We start from the raw sequence: 7,331 nt of genomic DNA, 5'->3' as shown, positions 1-7,331 counted from the left end.
TCCGTGGTCCTCAACCCTGTCCTGCAGGGCCCACTAACAGGCCAGGTTTGCAAGATAACTGAGATACATCACAGCTGATATCATTTGCTCCTCAGTGATTGCAGTATTCTAGAATGCATCTCCCCAAGGTAATACATAAAACCTGGCCTGTTAGTGGGCCCTGCAGGACAGGGTTGATGACCACTGCTCTATGTAATCTCCGATGGAATTCATTGGAATTTCCGATGGAATTTCTCCGATGGGGCATACACACAGTCGGAATTTACGATGGAAAAAGTCCGTCTGACCTTTTTCCATCGGAACTTCAGATCGTGTGTACGAGGCCTTACAGGGGGTGATAGAACTTACCTCATTTTCTGCTGGAGAATGTGCAGTTTCACCTAAGCCTTCCACCCAAGCCTGACTGTCCCTGGCCAACCCCTTTCATTGACTGGCTTTCAGTCATGGAAGCTCAGAATCAAAAGATGGATGTTGACTAAGGTAGTCTGCAGGCAAATGCAGCCTACCTCATGTAGCCAGGTGATTGGCTAAAAAATAGCATTTTAGGAAACTGTGCTGCAGCGCTCTATGTGGTCTCAATGGACTTCAGCTCAATGGATTAACATTACCTGCCTCCAACCACCAGGGGGAGCTGATAAGCATAAGAAGCTCAAGAGACTTGATGGTTGGTAGCACTGAATCATGGAAGATGAAGTTTGGGGAAAACTTTTTGTGGCAGTTAATAAACTATTGGACTACAATTCCTAATGTGAGCTGGGTGTAAGGGGAGAGCTTTATTTTGCCAGGCTGAATGCCAGGGAACTTCCTCTTTGGTGTGAGGAGACCGATGTGTGCACATCACTGTTCCTGTGTACACATCAACCTGCCACAGGCCTGTGGCCGTGTGCTGAGGACCGGAGTCACTCCAGAGTCCAGACAGATCCAGAAGAAGTGATCATATATTTGAACAGTGAGACCCCCGTTGCTGTATCGCTGGGAATAGTTAAGAGGACACTGCTGCAATTAACCTATTGCAGAGACTGAACACATGGGGATTAACTAGCATTATTTACTGCATACAGACTTTACTCATATGTACCACCATAAAGACTGGGCCCCAACGATGTCCAACTGAATAACTAGGGCTACAGACTGCTCACTCCGATAGCTGCTTCACAAGAACTTTGGCCATTGTCCATATTAACCACTTAAGCACTGCCTCCTGCACATTTACGTCGGCAGAATTGCACGGCTGGGCACAAGCACGTACATGTACACCCTCTAAGTGCCCAGCCGTGGGTCATGGGCGAGCTCCCGCGACCCGGTCCGAAGCTCCGTGACCGCGGGACCCGATCACCGCTGGAGTCCAGCGATCGGTCCCAGGAGCTGAAGAATGGCGAGAGCTGTGTGTAAACACAGCTTCTCCGTTCTTCACTGTGGCGCCATCATTGATCGTGTGTTCCCTTTTAAAGGGAAACACAATCGATGACGTCACACCTACAGCCACACCCCCCTACAGTTAGAAACACAAATGAGGTCACACATAACCCCTTCAGCGCCCCCTTGTGGTTAACTCCCAAACTGCAATTGTCATTTTCACAGTAAACAATGCATTTTAAATGCATTTTTTGCTGTGAAAATGACAATGGTCCCAAAAATGTGTCAAAATTGTCCGAAGTGTCCGCCATAATGTCACAGTCACAAAAAAAAAAAATGCTGGATTGCCACCATTAGTAGTAAAAAAAAATAATTAATAAAAATGCAATAAAACTATCCCCTGTTTTGTAAACGCTATTTTTTTTCCATTGGATAGGTTTTATGGCAGAAAGTAAAAATAATAATTATTATTATTATTTTTTTACACACACATACATACATAGACATATATATATATATATATATATATATATATATATATATATATATATATATATATATATATATATATTAGTGATCAAATACCACAAAAATTGTCAAGTGGTTTATTTGTGTATTATAGATCTGACCAAATACCAAAACGCTTCTGAATTCATTTGAATGTGTGCAATTTGCTCATCTCCTAAGACCCCAAAACGCAAGCCTTTGTTTTGAGGGACTAAAGGAAAAACAGCGCCATTGTCCAAGCATCCCAGCCAATTGTTTGCATCAGATCTTTGCACATAGGAAGTTTCCCGCTTTGATTAGCAATGTTGTATTAGCGGACGTTTCTCTTTTTATCTCCACTTAAAAAAGGTAAAGCCTGCTTTTTTTAAAAAGATGCTTTATGGATCAGGACCGCCGGGATGAGCTGTACTGCTGATTGCACTTCAAATGAATAATATCCAGCAGCCCGGACCTCCAGCATGTGCCGGATAGAGATAATCTGAATGAGCTACGTTTCTCTGCAGATAATAGGACAATCCGCATTATTACATCCACCGAGTCAAAGTCAGACGCCAGAAATCTGTCAATTCATTTCCACTTATGTTAACACTTGGAAAAAAGGCGCTGGCGTGATTCGTGTTTTGAACTTAAAGAAAAAGACGATAATGTAAAAATTTTACATGAAAACTCAACGATAATGATGTGGAGAATTCAGAGGATTTCATCAAAGCTTGCAGGACAGCCCGCTGGCGGTGGGGGGGGGGGGGGGGGATAATATAGTGAAGGGAACAAATCTCAGCTTATTTAATCATGCAAAACGCAGTAAAATACAGCCAGACTTTTGGTTCATCACTTTATTATCTGCATACCTGGGAATATATAGGAGGGACTCATGATCTGCGGTTGGGGGTGGCTATAGTGTTGCACACAGGGCCAGATCCACGTACCTCGGCGCATTTTTAAGTCCGGCGTAGCGTATCTCAGATACACTACGCCGCCGTAACTTACAGCGTATTTTCCGTATCCACAAAGAATTTGCGCCGTAAGTTACGGCGGCGTAGTGTAAATGTGTCGGCGTAAGGGCGCGCAATTCAAATGACTAAGTTGTGGGCGTGTTTTAGGTCAATACATCTTGACCCCACGTAAATGACGTTTTTTCTGAACGGCGCATGCGCCTTCCGTGGGGATATCCCAGTGCGCATGCTCCAAATTAACCCGCAACAAGCCAATGCTTTCGACGTGAACGTAATTTTACGCAAAGCCCTATTCGCGAACGTTTTACGCAAACGACGGAAAATTTGACGCTGGCCCGACGTCCATACTTAACATTGCGTACGCCTCATAGAGCAGGGGTAACGTTACGCCGAAAAAAGCCTGACGTAAAAAAAAAATGCGCCGGGCGTACGTTTGTGGATTGGCATATCTAGCTAATTTGCATACTCAACGCGGAAATCAACGGAAGCGCCACCTAGGGGCCAGCGTAAATATGCACCTTAGATCCGACGGCGTACTAAGACGTACATCGGATACAAAACAAAGATACGCCAGAGCATCCTAGAAGTTACGCGGCGTATCAATAGATACGCCGATTTAACTTCTTCGTGGATCTTGCCCACAGTGTGCAAAATGTAGAGTAATAACAACATGCACAGTGCACCACCAGGAACAAAATATTTGAGATTTTTGGGGTGTGGTCTGAAATTGACATGTTTCGAAAAATTAAAAGGGTTGTAAAGCTTCGCGTTTTTCTCACCTTAATGCATCCTATGCATTAAGGTGGAAAACATCTGATGCTTGCAGGCCCCCCCGTTTACTTACCTGAGCCCTTGAAAGTCCTGCGTCGTGAACGCGCTGGCTTCTCGGCTCTTCATTGGATTGATAGCAGCACAGCCATTGGCTCCTGCTGCTGTCAATCAAATCAATTACGACGCTGCCTGTCGGGGGGCGGGCCCGAGTGATACAGTCAATGGCTATGGCCGCTGACTGTATCACGGGAGCGCGCCTGCAAGCTAACCCCCTTGGGAGAGCGCTTCCCAAAGGGGGGTTAGATCTTGCGGATGAGGAGCCGAGACAGCCACCGAAGGACCCCCAAACAAACACATTTGTATATTATTAGCTAAAATTTGCATGACATGTTAAGGACCGATCCTAGTGACACCTTACCCACTATCTCCATGACCCCAACCCCTTATACCTTACCCCACAAAACCCCAATGATACAAGGGACCACGTTGTGGAGTAAAATTGGCCTCCCGGCCTTTTTTATTTAACCATTTCAAAATTGAACTTAATTTAAATAACCGTTTAAATAACTTTATACACATTTCCAATACTTGGTGGTCTAGAACAGTGTTTCTCAACTCCAGTCCTCAAGGCGCACCAACAGGTCTTGTTTTCATGCTTGCCATTATTTTGCACAGGTGATTTTATCAGTTTCACTGCCTTAGTAATTACCACAGCAGTTTCATCTGAGGGAAATCCTGAAAACATGACCCGTTGGTGCGCCCTGAGGGCTGGAGTTGAGAAACACTGGTCTAGAAGACCACCCCTCTCAACTTGGACAACAATTATTACCTAGGCCTCAGTAGCAAGACACCGACTCAGAGGCAGTATAACCGTCCGCAGTGACCTAACATTTTAACCCCTTTCTGGTTAACCCTTGTTAACCCCCATACCACCTATGGGTACAACCTTTTTCCTACCCCAACTTCCAGCCTTTCCATAGACCCAACACCGCCCACATAAAGCCTAAAACCAGGGAGGGTGGGTGGGCAGCTTCTCTTTCTGCTACAAATGGAGGAGTGACAAAACATCACTTCCTCTGCGCCAACAGCCTCTGGCGCCCCCTAACAGGCTACCCCTCCCCTTACACCAACAGGAGCCTATCTCCTATGGCCAGTCCCACCCTGTAATGCCGTCCCTCCCCCAACTTCGTTTGCTCCGTGACTCCCTCTAAATGGAGTAGTGAAATAAAAGGTAAATAGTAGAAAAGTAGACCGCAGCAGCTATTACAAAGGTGCTAAAACCTTACAATTGAATAAATACATGAATTAACAACGCTAACGGAATATAAAGTGACAATGTACTGTTGACAATTTATCACAATCGATATATAACAAATAAAGTGCAGAGTGCTCCAAAAACGAATACTTCTTGGTTCAAAGTAGAATTTTCAAGCATCACAATCCCCTCTTGCGACCCCACTCACCGGAGTTAATGGACCCTCAGCTTTGCAGTCCTGGGGTCAAAAACGATGTGATCTGACACTGGCAGCCAGCGGGAAGAACCTCCCTGACACTGGTATCAGTATTTTCAAGAGTGCTTGCCCTTGCAAGAATGCTTCGATACCTTTGCGGTGTGATTTGAGCCCATACAAAATAAATGGGCTCAAATGGCTGGCACTGCAAAGGTGGCATGCGATTTAAACAGGAATGCAGTGAAATTCCTGTCCGAATCCCATGTGGTTTGCCACACCGCTCCTATGTGAATCCAGGCCTGTCATAGTGATTTCAGCTTGGGTTCACACAGGAGCGGTGGGTGAAACCACATGCGATTCGGACAGGATTGGCACCGCATTCCTGTTCAAATTGCATGCGATTCTATGCAGTGAGGTTTGAGAATATTCAAATCCTCTGTATCAGTGAGTACTTGACCAATAGTATTAGTACACTTACTCGCCAGTTTAAAGAAATGGTATCATTGGCCGCCAGTGGGAAGAACGTCCCCGACATTGGCCGCCAGTGGGAAGAACGTCCCCGACATTGGCCGCCAGAGGGAAGAACGTCCCCGACATTGGCCGCCAGAGGGAAGAACGTCCCCGACATTGGCCGCCAGAGGGAAGAACGTCCCCGACATTGGCCGCCAGAGGGAAGAACGTCCCCGACATTGGCCGCCAGAGGGAAGAACGTCCCCGACATTGGCCGCCAGAGGGAAGAACGTCCCCGACATTGGCCGCCAGAGGGAAGAACGTCCCTGACATTGGCCGCCAGAGGGAAGAACGTCCCCGACATTGGCCGCCAGTGGGAAGAACGTCCCCAGCATTGGCCGCCAGTGGGAAGTGGGAAGAACGTATCCGACACTGGCCGCCAGTCCCCGACACTGGCCGCCAGTGGGAAGAACGTCCCCGACATTGGCCGCCAGAGGGAAGAATGCCCCCCTTGCAGACAGCTTAAAAGATCATTTGTTATTTATTGGAAAGGCAGAAATTGCTCTTTGCTCAAAAAACACCCAACTACCTTAAGGGGAACTAGTTGAGAAAAGCTGTTTTGGACAGACCTGGAGGAATTTAATAAAACAGAGAGGCTACATTACTAACAGATGAACTATCCCAGAAAAGCCGATTAGATTAGGTCCTAATGGGTGGTTGACGGTCAGATGGCAGGGAGAAGCCCTAGATATAGGGACTTTGGATTGCTGGGAGGTCATTTCAGAAAGGTCAGCATGAGAGAGAAGGTGTTCCAACTATCTGCCCAAAATGGGATCTGAATGTAGGATTGTCATGGTAGTTGGAGGAGTTAGGGGTCTCCCATTACAAACGGGAGACTGAATGGTAATGATAGTATGGTGCTTCCTCTTTAGCCTGGTTGTTCTATTAGAGGCTCAGTTCATTGGAGAAGTCAGAAAATATTCACTTTTGGAACCGCCCTGGAACCAGTGTTGTATGGCTGAGAAGAGGGGTGGATCCAAGTCAAGCCTTTAAGCTAGCAGATACCCAAAGAAACTCTCCTGGCAACATTTCCCAATAGTTGGCATGCATTTTATCTGTTACTGTTTAATGTTATTTATGTAATTTTTTTTTTTTTAACTTAAAGTGAACAAAGGGTGCAGAGGCCATTGTAAATCTATACCAAGCTGTCCGAGTGTTTATTTTGGGTCACAAAGGGAAGGAGGAATAGACACATCCATCAGTCATTACTTTGGCCTGGCCACTCTTGGCTGCAGATTCTAAATCTGTGTGACGGCAACACAGACAGAAACAAAACACATTTATAGTACAGTGGGGAAGAGTTAGAACCTCTGACATGATTGTAATTGCTGTCTGTACCCTTTTGTCCTGGTGACAGCGATTGAGATCATAGACAAAAAAAAAAAAAAAGAAGACAAATTACAAATAATTCTCTACTCATTTAAAAAAAATAAAGACTTTAAATGATTTACATTACAAGCATAGTCATTCTCTGAAGCACCCCAATAGTTTCGATTCCCCCCCTTCTTAATCTATACTGTATACAGTACTTATATTTATTGATGTCACAGGTCTTCTTTACCTTCTTCCTCTGGTGGTGGGAAGATCCTAAATGTTGCTTTATATGACACTGCTCTCTGCATAATTTTCCTGTGAGTCCAGGGCATTGGATGGAGCCATGATGTCCTGGGCTCACAGGACGTGGGTTAACCGATGCCAGTTTTTTTTTTTTGTCCAAGCAAGACTTGGCTGGGGTTTTTTTTTTTGTCCAATCAAGACTTGGCTGGGGTTTTTTCTTTTGTCC

The sequence above is a fragment of the Rana temporaria genome, chromosome 10 (genome assembly GCF_905171775.1).
Source record: "Rana temporaria chromosome 10, aRanTem1.1, whole genome shotgun sequence".
NCBI lineage: Eukaryota > Metazoa > Chordata > Amphibia > Anura > Ranidae > Rana > Rana temporaria.
This window is presented reverse-complemented; position numbering follows the sequence as displayed.